We start from the raw sequence: 15247 nt of genomic DNA on the forward strand, positions 1-15247 counted from the left end.
TGGGCAGGGCAGCCATAAAGAATTATACCTATTAATATATTGATAAAAAGGAAGCTGTAAATAAAATATTCAAATGTATTATATGTGCGACTGTGGTCGTCTGAGTTATTAAATTTTTATTTAATTATAATTTAAAAGCATAATATCTAAAGCTGTCCTTTAAAATGTATCATGTGGGTCTATAAAACTGGAAGATATTAGTTACCATGAAATTGAAAAATAGAAGGAAAAATACTATCTTAAAACATCGATAAAAATTAAATTATCATACACGTTACATTTTGGAAATAAGATGTGTGAAGTCAAACACTCTGTCAGCAGAATTTCTCTCTTCCCCTTAGTCAATGAATATTTTTTTATGTGTTAAGTATGATGCCAACTACCATGGCTTTCCCTCTGAAACCTAGATAAATCAGATAGCATCCAAAGGTAATTTAATAATAAATTGCTCTTCTCCTATACAAATATTTGCATATGGAATCATGCAATGTAGACACCTTGCATAATCACCAGAGGTGATTTTATTAAAAAGACATATTTTTTCCCTCCTGGATTTTCACAGGTGACTTCATTACACATAGATCATTTGCCTCGAGTAATTAAATATCTATGTGACATTTGAAGTCCTCAGGTGGCATGGAAAATATCACATTAGATTGTTATTATAACTATCATTTAGTAAAATTCAATGATCCCTGACCAGGATTCATTTTAAGAAAAATAGGAATGGGACATTTTTTATGCTAAAAGCTGACTGGTAGCTTGCTGGGTTTATATTTTAGAATGTAAATCTATTGTCTTCCCTATGGTGATCACAGAGACTGATTTCTCTTTTCAGCTACTTCTATCGTAACTCCACAGTCCTTTTCTAAAAGTGAAGGGAATGTGAAATGAATATTTCCTTGGCAGAAACACCTGAGTGCAAGTACTCGTAAATCAAGAATCTGTCTATAAACTCAGATATGCTTTGTGTTTATAATTATGAACACACAAGCTTTATGAACCCCAAAGTCACTCAATACAAAATTATTGAATTAATAGTGATAATTTTACCCAAACCTAGTTGCTCCTCTCCCTTCCCTTCTTCCCCACCCACAGTTTGTTGTAATCAGTTGCCTAATTTTGCAGAGGACCACGCTAAACCAGTTTAAACCATCACTCCAGTTTGAGTATGAAACACGTAAAATCTAGAAATTACATTAAAATAAAGAAAAGAAAGTAGGTACAAATTCTACATTCTTCTGCATAGTTACTTATGTGTATACAGTAATCACCACTTACCCATGATTTTTTTCCCTTGGTTTCAAGTATGAACAGTCCTCCATAGTCAAAAAAATAGTCAAAAAAAGTGGAAATTTCAGAAATAAGCAAGTCACTATTTAAATTGGGTACTTTTCTGAGTAGCACAATGAAATCTGTCACCATCCCACTTGGGGCATGAATCACCCCTTTGTCTAATGAATTCCATGCTATCTTGGCTACTGGATCACTGGTGGTTTTTGTAGCAGTCTTGGCCACTTGATTGACTGTGGTGGCAGTGCAATGCTACTATTCAAGTGAGTCTTACTTAGGAACTAACTCCATGCTGCAGTGTCTACTCCACTCACCACCCATCATGTAGAAACAGTGCATCATCCCATTTACCACAAGAAGACTGGAGGGTATGGTACAATATGATATTTTGAGAGAGAGAGAGAAAGAGAATCCACATTCACATGACTTTTATTATAGCATATTGTTATGATTGTTCCATTTTATTATTAGTTATTGCTATTAATCTCTTACTATAGATGATTTGTAAATGTGACTTTATCATAAGTGTGTATATATAGGAAAGCATAGGGTACATACTTTCCACATTTTCAGGCAACCCCTGCGTGTCTTTGAACATATCTCTCCTGGATAAAAAGGAATTGCACTGACCTCAATTGATTTTTTTCCAGCAATTTCTTGGAGGCAATGGATTATTAACACTGCAGCAAGTTGGGAAAGTGAAGTGTCAAAATGTTAACTGACTTATGAAAGGGTACTCATCTAGAAAGTTGGAAAGCAATCCCGTCCCAATGCCTATGTTTTTTTTTTTTCTGTTATCCTAGAGTGTATAAGGCCAAACATGAGACATAATATGAAATACACATTAAAAGACTGAAAAGAAGAAAAGATGACCTGTCCTGTCATAAGAACCTTTAATCTATATCTTTTCAAGCATGGCTAACATCGTGCGTAAAACAATAGAATAATTTAAAGTTTATTGCCAGAATGATGGCAGAATTAAAAATTAACCAACTTTAGGACTTTAAATAAACATGTGGTTTTGTATTTTTATTTATTAAGTATTTTTCCACTTTCTTGCAGACATTCAACATAGTTCCATATATTAGACTTACAGATGTGGACAGGACAAGATCCACACCCTTCAGAAAGTGTGCATTCCATAACAAATAGGAAATTTACCCAATTATACTGAAGCCAAAAGAAAATCCAGCTCTTCATATATTGATAAATATTGTTATAGGGAGAAACAGACAACAGTAATGCAGTGATTTGGAAGAGTCACTTCAGAGGATATGGCTCTGAGCCACACACATGAAGAGTGAGGGCTAGTGGGCATAAGGAAAAACTAGAGATGGCTTTTCCGGACAGAGGAATGAAAGAAAAAACTATAACAATGCACCGGTGTTGGTGTCTCCCAAGGAAACCAAGAAGACAGAAAGATTAATGTAACATAACAATATAAAAGGTCCATGGAGGTGGATGGCTGTGTATTATCTTTGCAGGTCCCTTCAGGCTGTGTTTAGATGGTTGGAATTTATTCTGAAAACAATGGCATGTTGTTGGGTTTTGCTTGTAGATGTGACATGTCATTTATTGGATTATTAAAAGAGACTTATATGGGACAAGGAGATAGTTCTGTACAAACAAAAACCAAATAACACAAAGAAACAGGCAAGCAAATGAATGAGAAAAAAAGTGGTTTTCTAGACAATCAACATCAGTCCATGGACAATAGCAATTATTATCAATCAATTCAAAATTATTACTTGACCTAATCTAGTATTGTTTTCTCTGCAAACCTCTCAGGTATACAGTCAAGAAAGAAAAGGCATTCAGATAAAAAATGACAAAGGAAAGCTACCTCTTTAATATAGTTGGTATGAAAGTACCTGCATCTGACATGGCTGATATGGAACAGTTGTCTTTGCTATACAGAGATATTTTAAGACCCAATAGTAGAACTGATGAGATATATCTAAAACATTTGGACAGATACTTCACAAAGACAATACACTGAAGTGTATCAGTGAAGCAGATAAAATTATTTGTGACATCTATTCTCTTATGGAAATCCAAATTAAAATATAATGTTGTGCCACCCATACTTACTGGAATGGCTAAAATAAAAAAAAAAAGACTAGCAATCAAAATTTTAGAATTAAGAGGTTTTGAAACCCATAAAACTACTAAAGAAAGTATCCAATAGTACAATCCCTTCAGACAAGTACATGTAGGATTTAAAAAAAAACAAAACATTAAGGATCATGAAAGATAAACAGAAGTATCCTTGTTTGAGGAGCAGTAATAAATCCAGTGTGTTGGGGAGCAGAAAGATGAAGATTAGTTGGGTAGATCAAATCAGAACCTGAAAGACAACTAGATCTTGGTAGCTATGAAACCAGTTTATTCTGAGGATATTGTTATTCTCTTTGAGGTGAAATACCATGGAGACTTGGGTCCAGAGGAGGAGAGTGATTAGGTTGGTTACAGAATTACTGTGTTTGTTTGTTTGTTTGTTTTCTCACATTGAGACTAGATCTTGCTGATAAGAGAATGCAGTCATCAAGGGTTTACACAGACAGAACATTAGCTGACTTGTGCAGTGGTCCACATAACCAGTCGGAGGTGGGCTGCTCATGAGTGGGGAAAGCAGTTTGATTTTGAAGGTAAGACTGATGCAGTTTATTAAAGTCAAGTATATGATAAGGATCTGTCAAGTATAGCTGTAAGGATACTTTCCATTGTCTGATGTGGGAAAGGTTGAATGGAGGTATTAGATGAAGAAGAAAAGGGATTTATTTTTAAAAAATATAATAATAACAGATTAGTTGCAAATTAACTTTAGCAAACCGATGTTATTCATTACTTATGCAAAATAGAATTTGAGAAAGTTACCAGGAAAATCATACATACAAATAGCAAGTAAAAACAAAATATTAAGGCAAAAAAATGATGTATTTCTACAGAAAACACAGCTACTACATATTACACGCAACTCCTATCAACTTGTAGACATCAAGAGAAGAATAAACCTGAAATTACTGAAAATGTTTAATATTCTATTCTTCAGAAAAGGAAGACCCCTTGCATTATCAAATAGTAAGAATTCATGATACAATAATTTATATTGAAAATATGGACATTAAAACATACAATGTAACAAGAGGTTTCAAAGAGTCAAGTGGTAAGGTCATATTGTTTAGCTCATTTGATAAAGGAGGAAATGTAAACACTGTGATTGATGTCTACTATGAATGAAAGTTGGGTCTCCTGGGAACTGTAACTTCATATTCAAGGGGTGTTTTTGAACCTTTAGGAGAAGATGATGAAGCATTTTCATGCCGATTCCTGCTGCTGCTTCTCTTTTATCTTCAGTTTCTGGTCACCAACTCCTACTACTCACATTTTGCCAGCCCACCGACAGTGGAAGGTCCTCCCCTTGACATCAAGGCTCATGTGCTCATGTTCATCTTCAAAACCTATGGCATGGTGCAAGGTTCCGTCAGTTTGCTATTGACTAAGATCAGTTTAGCCCACTTAAGTCAGACTGAGTGACAAAGTTCTAAGGCAAAATATTGGATACTTTTAGTGTGTTGAAATATCCACCAATAAGGGAATATTCTTTTGTTGAAAACTAAAGACACACTTCTTAAATTTGTTTTGTATTTGAAATAACAACTCCATGTCAGTGAGCTTTACTCTATGTCAGTGAGCTTTGAGATCCAAGAAGAAAGGCATGAAGGGTAAGGATAATACATGTATAACTTTGCTCTGTTTAATACCGGAATTTTGACTTGTTTTAAGGAATAAGAGAGTCAAATGGGCATTGTTGTAGACTGGCACACACTCCCAAAGAACAAAATTTGATAAAAATTCAAAGTATATTAGGAATAGTGCATGAGATTTCTGTTTTAGGAGATGTTGGGAGCCAGCGACCGCACCCTGAATATGGCGCTGGTCTCTGCTTCCGCTTCGTTAAGCGGTTAGAGTTGTTAGAAGTAAACAACTCCTTGTAAAGCTGTGGGGCTGGGCTCTGGCCTGCTTCCGCTGCGCTGTACCTATTAGACTTTTCCACGTGGTGCTAGTTCATTGGCGGGGCTGGGTACTTAAGCTAGGGCAGACCTACCGCTCGCTCTCTTGTTCCTGTTTTCTTATCATGCTTCAAGGGTCCTGAATAAACTGCTGAAAGAAGAATCCTGTGTTGTGTTTCCCTTGCTGGCGAGGGGTCGCGACAGTTGGTGGCCCGAGCGGGGAAGAATATTCCTTGAACCCAGGATTCAGAACTTTCAGCAGTCAGGGTGGTGCACCGGTAAGTTCCCAGGTAAGTGGGAATCCGCAAGTAAATAGCGGGGCGCTCCTCTGTAAATAAAGAGAGAACGGGAAAAATAATAAGAACAGGACGCTCTTCTGTAGATAAAGAGAGAGCGGGGCTTTTGTACTTTCACTTTCTTTATAGCTTTGAAAACATTATGGGTGCTACCTCTTCAAGCCCAATTTTGTTGGCCCTGGATGGGCTGCTATGTTCAAAAGGACTTAAGGTAAAGCAAAGCACTTTGCAGATGTTTTTAAGAGAAGCTGATATAGGGGCTCCTTGGTTTGCTTTTTTGGGGAGTCTTACGATTCCCAGCTGGGACAAATTAGGGAGAGATCTGGATTTCGCTTATGAGCAAGGTACTTTAGAGGATGGCGTTATACCACTTTGGAAATTGGTTAGAGGATGTATAGCAGATGGTAAATGCCAGGAAGCTGTGGGTGAGGGTCAGGCCGTTCTTGAACAACTACATGAGGAAAAATCTGAGGGGTCACATAGCGAAGTGGTAGAGAGTATTAAGAGTAAGAGTAGTGAAAAGGCAAAAGAGCCTGAAAATAAAAATAGGAGAAGGCTCTATCCAGACTTGACCGAACTGAAAACACCCGAGGACACAAGTGGCTCGGAGAGTTCTGAGGACCTGGACATATTGTTACAGCAACTACGTAAGATAAAAAGGAAAAGGAAAAAAAGGGAGACACAAAGCATGAAAGCCTATCGTGAGAAGGGGGATAAATCTAATTTTGATAAATCTAATTCTGAAGAGGAGGTTGAGAATTTAGAAGAAGATGCAGTGCCTGTTGCACCGCCCCCATATGTGAGGGGAGTCCAAAGCTCCGGGAGAACTTTTCATACACAAGTTTGGAGAACAGTTAATACAGACATGGGACTAGTGTACCCGGTTTTTCAGGACGCTAATAGGGGAAGATACCATGAGCCTTTAAATTTTAAAATAATTAAAACTTTGGCAGAATCCGTTCGCACTTATGGTATAGATGCTGCCTTCACTCTTACTCAGGTAGAGGGGCTTACCAGATTTTGCATGACCCCCTCAGATTGGGCTAATCTGGTGTGCGCTTGTGTTTCCCCAGGCAAATACTTGGACTGGAGAGCATTTGTGCTAGAGGGCGCGGTAGAGCAGGCCGCCCAAAATCATGTGGCGGGACGCCCCGCCTGGGATAAAGATATGCTTTTGGGGCAGGGCAGGTTTGCCAATCAACAAACGGGATATCCTCCTGAAGTATATGAACAGATTAATAACATTTGTATCCGTGCATGGAAGTCACTCCCAAATAGAGGAGAAGTGTCTGGCAATCTGACTAAAATTATACAGGGCCCTACAGAACCTTTCTCAGACTTTGTTGCTAGGATGGTGGATGCTGCGGGAAAAATCTTTGGTGATCCCGATAGAGCCATGCCTTTGATTAAGCAACTTGTTTTTGAGCAATGTACTAAAGAATGTAAGGCAGCTGTTACTCCCTATGTTGGAGGCGGCTTACACTGATTTAGTACATTTACTACAATCAAAGGGCTTGCTTATTTCACCTGATAAAGTACAGACAGGAGACTCTGTTAATTATCTTGGTGCTAGTATCTCTTGTAAAACTATTACACCCCAAAAGGTAACTCTTAGGACTGATAATTTACATACGTTAAATGATTTTAAAAAATTATTGGGTGACATAAATTGGATTAGGGGCTACTTGCATATTCCCAATGTTGAATTAAAACCCTTGTATGAAATTCTTAAAGGTGATTCAGATCTTACTTCCCCTCAACATCTTACTGAGGAAGCCAGGTCAGCGTTGCTTAAAGTGGAAGAGGCTATACAACATGCTAGCCTTTGCAGGCTTCAAGAGGATAAGCCTCTTCAATTATGTGTGCTCGCCACTGTACTGCAACCTACTGGAATTTTGTGGCAAGATGGTCCTTTGTTGTGGATACATCCACGTATATCCCCTGGAAAAATCCCTTGAGTATTATCCTGATGCAGTTGCTTCTTTAGCTATGTTAGGGATACAACAAAGTATACAATTTTTTGGTTTTCCTCCAACGTCTGTAATTGTCCCTTATACGTGTCAACAAATTCAAGTTTTGTGTGCTAACCTGGATAATTGGGCTATATTACAATGCTCTTTTCCAGGAGAGATAGATAATCACTATCCTTCACATCCTCTTATTACATTTGTTAAGGAACATCCTATCATTTTCCCTAAAATCACTTCTTCTACGCCTATCCCAGGAGCTGCAAATATCTTTACAGATGGATCTAAAACTGGTATTGGAGCCTATGTGGTAAATGATCAACCTCCTATCCAACATCAGTTTGCTCCTGGCAATCCACAATGGGTGGAGCTGCAAATTGTCATAAAAGTATTTGAACAATGTCCGTTTCCTTTTAATTTAATCTCAGATTCTGTTTATGTAGTTCAAGCTTTAAAGGTGTTGGAAGCAGTGGGTCCCATACACACATCAGGAGTAATGTCTTCCCTTTTTCTCCATCTTCAAACATTGATTTGGAATCGCTCCGCCTGTTTTTACCCCTTGCATATTCGAGCCCACACAGGTTTACCAGGTGCTCTTTCTGCTGGCAATGCACAAGCTGATCTTGCTACTTGTCCTTCTTGGATGTTCCCTGTTTCCTCCTTAGATCAAGCTAGAAACTTTCATAGTAAATTTCATATTAATGCATGAGCACTTCAGAAGCGCTTTACTATCTCCCGTGCTGATGCTCAGCAGATTGTATTGGATTGTCCTAATTGTATGATTTTACATCATCCCTCTTCTGTGGGCGTAAATCCTCGTGGTTTGCAGCCTTTAACTATATGGCAAATGGATGTCACTCATGTTCCCGACTTTGGCAAACTTAAATATGTCCATGTGTCTGTAGATACTTGTTCTGGCATTATCCATGCTTCTGCTTTGTCTGGTGAAAAGGCTGGAAATGTTATCACGCATTGCTTGGAAGCCTGGGCAGCTTGGGGATTACCACAGACCATTAAGATGGACAATGGTCCAGCGTATACTGGATGACAATTTTCTTCCTTTTGCAACCAGATGGGTATCCAGCTTGTCCATGGTTTGCCCTACAATCCACAAGGTCAGGGTATTGTAGAGCGCGCTCATAAGACTCTAAAAGAGATGTTAATAAAACAAAAAGGGGGAATTGGCTTAGGCCACACCCCGAAAGAGCGCCTCTCCCTGGCTCTATTCAGTATTAATTTTTTGAATCTGGACATCCAAGGGCGCTCTGCTGCGACTAGGCACTGTTCGCCCTCTGCCCCGAACTTTGGGCACGTTAAGTGGAAAGATGTACTTTCTGGACAATGGTATGGGCCTGATCCCGTGCTGGCATGGGCACGAGGTTCTGTCTGTGTTTTCCCATAGGACCGAACGGAACCGTTGTGGGTGCCAGAGCGCCTCATGCGGAAAGTTCCTCAAGCTCCGTCAGGAAGGAAGAATGAAGATGAACAAGATGAGGTGCTTGATGCTTCTCCTGATGGTGATCGGACATGAGGTCGTCTGGACTGCAGAACGACTCCTCTGGGCGGGCGTAAAGACGTGGCCATATCCATTGCCTGTTACTTCTCAGGCTGGTGTACTTCCATTTTTCTTCACTACTAATGGCTCTGCCACCGTGGATTGACCGACCTTGCCTATGGATACTGTAGCAGCTATTGATAACTTTTCTACTGTTTTATTATTTGACACATTGTGTTTCTCTGTACATGTTAATTACTCTGATTCCATACCTTGTATTATGTTAACCAATCAATCTTTGGGCTGGTTTGATAGCGATGGTTCTCGGGGCTCAAATGGTAATGCTACTGTAATCAATGGTGTTTTTCCTGCTAAGGTATTGAGAGCCAATACTTCTATTCCTCAACAACCGGCATTGTTGCCCCGTTGTAAAGCCATAAAAACCAGTTCACCAGCTTGGACTGGATGTCAGGGCTCATTGACCCCTTAGTTTATTAATTCTAACAAAACCTTTACCTTTTCTTTAACAACCACCTACAAGAATGCTACTTTTCTAGGGTTCAATTTCACTTATAACAATCCTACTCAAGCTGCTTTCTCGAATCCTTTTGACTCCTGGGTATTATGCACTCGTTTGAGTGCCTGCTCACAACTTAATGCCCTCGGATTTATTGATGGAGGTAGTGTTCAAAAATGTAACTACACTTACAATACTTCTGTTGGCAGTTTCGAAGAGCAAGTGAAAGTCAATTGCAGTGACCTATTTAGGTTTGCACCAACACCTGTGTGTGTATGGCCCCCATTCATGTTATTGATGTTCAATTATTCATCTCCTTTACTCAATTGTTCTAACCAGATGTGTAGACTTGTACAATGCTGGAATGCCTCTTTGGAGGACTCTGTTGTGGTGGTACGTGTGCCCTCCTACTTGCCTTTACCTGTGTCTATTGATGATGATAATTTGCCTGTATTATTGCAAAGAAACAAAAGAGACCTTGATATAACCGCAGCCATTGTGGCAGCCGTTGCAGCTTCTGCTGTTGCGGCAGCCACTGCCGCCGCGGCTCTCGCTACTGCTGTGCTTACTGCAGATGCTGTGAACAAGCTTGCGGGTACTGCTGCAACAGCCATGGAGACTCAGACTATGATGAATCAACATCTACATTGTGGCATTGTGCTTCTAAACCAGCAAGTAGATCTACTACAAGACCAAGTGGACATTTTGAGTCAAGTGCTCACTCATGGGTGTTTACTGCCCATGGATGGACTATGCATTACTCCCTTAGCTTTCAATAACTTGACTAGGGCCACTAATTTGTCTAGACAACTGGGAGCTATGCTTACAGGGGTCTGGTCAGCAGAGTTTGATAACCTGACTATGCTGTTGAGACAAGAAATTGTTAGAGTGAATAATACGCGAGTTCATATTGCTTCCATGATAGATGTAATATCATGGTTGTCTAAGTCTTTTAGTTTCTTGAAGCAATGGGCGGGCATGGGTGCGCTGGCTATGGTCCTAGTACTTGCCATTGGATTGTGCCTGTGGTGTCTGGTTCGTATGCGCAAACGGCAGCGGGTGCAGAATCTTATGCTTGTACAAGCCTTTGCCGCTTTAGAGGCAGGACAGTCCCTTCAAGCATGGCTCACCATGCTCAAGTGATCGACACAGCACAGGGTGCGAGGCAAGGCACTGCACTTGGGAGCTCTAGGTTTGAGTCCCAAGAAAAGCATGTCCTATTGCATGTGGGTTTGATGTCGACGCCCCACCTCCATGAAAAAGGCATTGGTCGGAATGGTGACTCGCCTGGGGAGGGCCCCCTCAGGAGTGTGCCATTATTTACGGCCACTTTTGCACAATGGAGATAGGACCTCTACTTTTACCTGTTGCTTGTAAAAACAAAAAGGGGGAACTGTTGGGAGCCAGCGACCGCACCCTGAATATGGCGCTGGTCTCTGCTTCCGCTTCGTTAAGCGGTTAGAGTTGTTAGAAGTAAACAACTCCTTGTAAAGCTGTGGGGCTGGGCTCTGGCCTGCTTCCGCTGCGCTGTACCTATTAGATTTTTCCACGTGGTGCTAGTTCATTGGCGGGGCTGGGTACTTAAGCTAGGGCAGACCGACCGCTCGCTCTCTTGTTCCTGTTTTCTTATCATGCTTCAAGGGTCCTGAATAAACTGCTGAAAGAAGAATCCTGTGTTGTGTTTCCCTTGCTGGCGAGGGGTTGCGACAAGGAGCTAATCTTTTTTGATGAAATATTCTTGTGTGTTTTTTATTAAAATTTGAAGATTTAATTTAAAATTTTTATAATTTATTCTAATTAGTTATACATGACAGTAGAATGCATTTTGACACATGGTATACAAATGGAGCACAACTTTCCATTCATTTGGTTCAGAGTCACTCCAGTAGTATAATCATACATGTATATAGGGTAATAATTTATGTCTCATTCTACCATCCTTACCATTCCCACAGCCCCTCCTATCCACTCACTCCCCTCTGCACAATTCAAATTCCTTTATTCTACCTCTACTACCCCCCAATTTTGGATAAGCATCCACTTATCAGAGAAAACATTCAGTCTGTGTTTTTCTGGGATTGGCTTATTTCACTTCACACAATATTCTCTAGTTCCTTCCATTTACTTGAAAATACTATAATTTTATTCTTTTATCAATGCTGAGTAATATTCCATTGTGTATATCATGATGCTGCATGCCTATAATCCTGGAGGCTTGGGAGGCTGAGACAGGAGGGTTCCAAGTTCAATGGTAGCCTCAGCAACTTAGTGAAGTTCTAAGCAACTTAGTGAAACCCTGTCTCAAATTTAAATAAATAAATAAACAAAAAAATAAATAAAACAATGGGGGACTGAGAATATTACTCAGTGGTTAAGCACCCCGAGGTTTAAACCCCAGTACCACATACATGCACACCTCAAAATTTATATTTACTCCACAGCTAAAAAGCTTTCTGTTAGCTGTGGTTTTGTAGCCTTTATTATTCATGTATTTTTTTAAAAAAGCAGAACCTAACCATTTCTTAATGATTCAGTATATTTTAAATTGTTATCAACTATGTATTTGCAATTTTTTCTCAAACATGATACTAAGACTGATATAATGAGCAAATAAACTACTTATAAACTGTTATTGGAACAAATTATATTTTTCTATGGAAATGGGTTTTCATTTATTAGATTTTCACTAATTTTTCTGCACTTTTTATTGAATCATATCCCATTACATATCATTAACTAACAATTTATTTTGCTATGTCTTGAAGCAGAATACCAAGACAGGGACTTCATATAAAAAGCACTTTGACAGTCAAATAGAAAAATTTTCTACTACTGAGGTGAAGTATTTGTCTCCAGCTATTATCACCCCCCAAGCCTATAAAGATCCATTCATAAGTCCAGACCTGTAACTCAGCTCCCTTCATTCAACTGGAGATAGAGCAAAGGTTCCTGCTAAAGTGTTCTAACAATAAACGATTAATACCTGCCTTATCAAGAAAGAGATTAAAAGGCTTAAATAAACTGTAAAAATTATATATACAATATATATATATATTCAATTACATATATATTTACAAATTATCACATACATGTATAATAAATATACTTGCATATGATAAATATTTACATATGTGCAAATAATGCAGAATAATGTAAAAATGCAAAGAATTTACTGTTAAAATAAATTTTGTAGTGTGATTTCATTAAATTCTCTGAATGTCTCATTATGTAAGGATTGTGTAGATTTGCTACTTAAAACCTTAAAATAAAATAAATAAACCATTTATAACCTAAATTTTAGCCTACATAAAAACCATGGTGCAAACTTCGAATTCTTATATAAAAGTTTAAGGCAAAATGCTCAAGGGCAATGATGTATTTATATGAGGGGTTGATAAGAAAATTAATTTTACTTTATCTAAAAAATATGCAAAATTAAAATGTATGAACAAGGAAATATGTTCAACTGCTAAGAATGCTCTCTTGGCAGTTTGGAGAAAGGAGTGACAGGGTGTTTTACTGTTTCCCAGGTCACTTGTATATAACTGCTGTAGTTTGTTCGATTTTATTGCTAATCAGTCACTACTAAAATGCAAACTCCCTGCAGGCTACATTAGCATTGGTTGTTACTGACATACCCCTAGAGCAATGTCCAGCACAGCACTCAGGAAATGTGCTAATAAACTGACTTAAGCTCAGGCTCTTAGGCCAGTTGAGCTCACAAGAGCTTTTTTTATTCTTCTTTTTGTAATGTTAGCTCTTTGTCATGCCATTAGCTGAACTAATTGTAACTAAATATAATGAATTAAATTTAGCGATGGATAAATTTTAAGCACCCTGTTGGCACATTTAGTTATTTTACTATTAAGCCTGAGTAATATAAACCTTTCTCAGAATTTATACTTTCATAATGGACACAATGAAGTCAGTGTGATAAACTTCAAACAGCATCAGAATTACAATGAATTTCAACAGAAAAGCCCAGTTTATTATTTTAAGCCACTCTGCTTTTTTCTGAAAGCATATTTTGGCATTTATGCAAAAGAATTATGTGAAACAGAATAATGTGATTTTTGAAATGTTTTTATTACTTCAGAATCAATGTATAAATATATTCATATCCTCTTGTACAAATTAGAAAGAAAATATATTAAAGATAGCTCATGAGGCAATACTTATTGTAGGTTCCATATGTGTGTATGTATGTGTTCATATTTGCAAGTATATATATTCAAACAAATAAATACAATATTTTTGTGATCTATGTCCTAACAATCCTTTTATAAGTTGAAAACAATGTAAATAAAAAATGCATTTAATATATCTAACGTACTGAACATCATAACTTGGCCTGGCCTACCTTAAATATGCTCACAATGTTTACAGGACCTTGAAGTTTGGCAAAATTGTTTAACACTAAGCCTATTTTATAATAAAGTGTTGAATATATCATGCGATTTATTGAACACTGAAATAAAAGAGAAGGAAAGTTTGTGCTTTGAACCATCATAATTTGGAGATTGTGTTCTGTATATATTTATTTATTTGAATTCAATGAAACTTGAATATTTCTGACATAAAGTCAGTGGATGAAATGTTCTGCAATGAGCTGTTTCAAGGATGATTTTTTAACATTTAACAATCAGAATGCATGCATATTGGCCAATCAGAACAAATCTACCCTCCAGACATTAGGTATAACAAATCTGTATGATTAAACCTATGTAGAGTCCTTCAAAGGACCCAAACATGGCCAAAGTTTGGATATTATCTTACATTATGCAGATTCCTTAGAATCCTTTAATACAGGTATAAATATGTTCTTTAACAAATGCATTCAAAACATGCTAAACTAATCATAAATCCAGCATTGTCACAGAACCCAAAGTACATCATTCATGACTGTTTTCTTCAGATAAATGTGTGTGTTTGTGTGTATGTGTGTGTAATTATGCTAAGAGACAGAAAACTTAAGAATTCTTCCACTTAAAGGCACAATAGAGCAGAACCTTCAAAAAACATCAACAGTAATCCTAGGGCTCTATATGATGTTATCTGAATGCTTATTTTTTAAATCCATAAAGTAAAAGTGAAACTGGAATTCATAGTTTCATTAACTACAAACTGATATAAACTGGCATAATTAACTTTCTACTCTTATCTGAGTCAAATTCATTTGAAAAATATACAGAGTAAAAAATGGTATTAAAATCAAAATTTTTGTGGTCCCAAGGAACTAGCATAAGGGAAGTGATAATTTGAACAACCTAAAAAATAACAGTATATTAAAATTTAATTTATGTTAATTGTATCTGAATTCTTAAATTTCATTTTGCTTTGAGTGTAGCTTTTAAATAATTAATGATTGATAACATGTATATGCGGTAGGTGGTAGTAGGCACAGTTTCCTGTAAGGAAATTTCACATTGATGTGGTCAGTTTTCATGTGTGATTTTCAGAAGTGTCATCCTAATAATATTTCAAAATATAAGCATATTTTTGGTGTGTGTGTGTATTCTATAACAAAAGACACAGAGAATTTGGTTAATTTGCTTGATTTATTCATAAAAACCAAACATTACATTCTGATCAACTGCATAGTCTTCTATTAATACTATTTGATTCTAAAAAGACTCATATTATTCCTTCTGCTGCTAGTGACATTA

At 37.5% G+C, this 15247-nt stretch overlaps 1 long non-coding RNA gene across 1 annotated transcript in view; it reads right to left on the minus strand.

The window, feature by feature from the left end:
- Positions 1–1809: 1809 nt before the first annotated feature.
- The window catches only part of LOC120884324 (uncharacterized), a 29528-nt gene continuing 16090 nt past the window's right edge, over positions 1810–15247 (minus strand). The window contains exons 2-3 of the long non-coding RNA XR_013435705.1: positions 5402–5634; positions 1810–4754 (exon numbers count right to left, since the gene is read on the minus strand). This is a non-coding gene — a long non-coding RNA (uncharacterized LOC120884324). The remainder of the gene's footprint in view (positions 4755–5401; positions 5635–15247) is intronic.

The sequence above is a fragment of the Ictidomys tridecemlineatus genome, chromosome 3 (genome assembly GCF_052094955.1).
Source record: "Ictidomys tridecemlineatus isolate mIctTri1 chromosome 3, mIctTri1.hap1, whole genome shotgun sequence".
NCBI lineage: Eukaryota > Metazoa > Chordata > Mammalia > Rodentia > Sciuridae > Ictidomys > Ictidomys tridecemlineatus.